This window comes from Sinocyclocheilus anshuiensis, unplaced genomic scaffold (assembly GCF_001515605.1).
Source record: "Sinocyclocheilus anshuiensis isolate Anshui unplaced genomic scaffold, SAMN03320099.WGS_v1.1 scaffold2514, whole genome shotgun sequence".
In the NCBI taxonomy this organism is placed as follows: domain Eukaryota; kingdom Metazoa; phylum Chordata; class Actinopteri; order Cypriniformes; family Cyprinidae; genus Sinocyclocheilus; species Sinocyclocheilus anshuiensis.
The window spans coordinates 164283-166559 of record NW_015548375.1 but is presented as its reverse complement, the minus strand read 5'-3'; positions in this window follow the sequence as shown (position 1 = coordinate 166559).

Below are 2277 nucleotides of genomic sequence, written 5' to 3'. Positions count from 1 at the left end.
AAAAACAAACAAGCAAGCCCTGCCCAGATTTAAAAAGTAACTCAAAAGTAATGCAACATATTACTTTCCATAAAAAGTAACTAAGTAACGTAATTAGTTACTTTTTTAGGGAGTAACACAATATTGTAATGCATTACATTTAAAAAGCAACTTTCCCCAACACTGTTTATAACTGACTTTGTCCATTAGGGGAAATAATTTTTGGCAAATTGTGTGAACCTTCACACACAATCAAATGCTTTTTCACTTTGTGAAAAGAAGTGAAAAGGTCTTAATGTTTCAAAATAACATTAAAAAACTTTATGAACATTCAATTTCTTCTTGTGCTGCTATATTTGATCTGGAACTCAAATTTGAAAATGTCTAAAACCTGACACAAATTCAGATGCAGTTTCACTGCCTGGAAACCATATCTTTGTGTTTCAAAAGCATTAAAACAACTTTAAAGTCAGAGATGATTGGGGCTCCCAAGTGAATCCCCATATGTCGTCACGACATAACTCGTAGTGACCGACAGATAGGGAACTGCTATAACAAATAAGAATACTACCAAACTGTAATGCAATTTGGCAGAGGATGCTGAATGAATGAATTTCTTTATTTATTTACAGTAACTGACAGTATATTCCAATGTGTGTTTACTGTATATGTTGGTTTTTGAACTTTTAGTATCTTCTTCATCTTCATCTTTACTGTAAGATCTCTTTACAGTAGTGTAATGAAAGTAAACCTGTCTTACAGTTTAATGCTGGATTTTACTTTATCTGCATGCCTCTATTTATGTCGTATACTATAACAGACATTGACTAGCAAAAGGATTCCTATTTCCCAAAAGGAGGTTTTTGTAACAGTGTTTTGAATTGATCTCACTAGTGTTCTCTAGGCAGGAAAATAGTCTGTGTATTTGACAGGTTTGTGTATCATCTGAGGCCAAAGTTTGAGTCTAACAAAAGAGAACATGTTTTTGACTAAACTATTTGATTTTGACCTGGAAGTTTGAAGTTTGCACAAATTGATATATAGTTTTGAGATTGTGTTTATAGCTGTGAGAAAATGGTGAATTGTTTCACGAGTTGTGTGTTAGCAATCGAGAAAAAAATATCTATCTGTCTGCAAAACACACTTGTATATTTGAAAGCCGCATGTAAAACCATACACTTCATCAAATGTGGAACTTTTTTGTTCCACATTTTAAGGAACAAAAAAGTCAGAAAAAGTCTTGGATATGGATGGTTTCATTGCCCTGAAGGAGAATATGATGATGGCCTAAAGCTGTGGATGTTCATGTTGTTAATTGATGGTGATTATGTTGCTTCTGCCATTACAGACTGGAAAGGAGTTTATGTTCCTGATGAGCGACACAGTGGTGTAAACCTGTGCAAAGTATACATAAAATGAGACCGGGCTACAAGATTTGACTTGCAAATGTATTAATCGCAGGTAAATATCATACTACTCATTCTACTGCTACTGTATGACCTTGTACTGTCAAGAATGTACAGCACTCTCTTCGACCTTAAATGCCATGACTGAGGTGCAAGGCACAGAACCCCCAACTGCAGCAAAAATGGTTGCCCACTGCTTTGGGTGTGCATTCACAGTGTGTGTGTGTGTGTGTTCACTACTCACTGCTGTGTGTGTACTTGTATTGGACACCACCATACTTGGCCACACAGCACTTTCACTTTAATCTTTCACGGTTATAACATAATTTAAATATTAAATTAGTTCTGTCTTCACAATATATCAGAAAGGAAAAGGAAAATAACATGAATTTTATCTGACATACAACATTCAACTAATCTTCTTCTTCACAGACACTATTGGAAGAGAATTGAACTGCGCTGGATGATGACATCACTGAATCAACATTGCACTACCTTTATCTGAAAAATTGATTGTTACTATTGTTCTTTTTTAGAGCTGCTTTACAACAGAACTGAATTTTTGCTTGCATTATTGACAAACTATTTTCCTGTTTAACACTGTAAAGCTGCTTTGACACAATATAAAATGCATTAGTGGAAAATGTGAATGCTGTCCAAGTCGTCTGTTAGAATTTTGTATGTGTTTACTTTGTTAATCAGATTTAGTTTCTACAAAATTACATTTAAATTAGCTTTCAACAGCTCCTTGCCCCAGTTATACTGTTATATTTTAAAAATGTCTTCAAACAATTTGACTTAACTCTGTTTTTGTTTGAAAGAACGTTTCAGTCAATACATTTTACACTTCCCATAATGCTTTGCACAGGGCTGAATAGAGAGAGTGACTGTT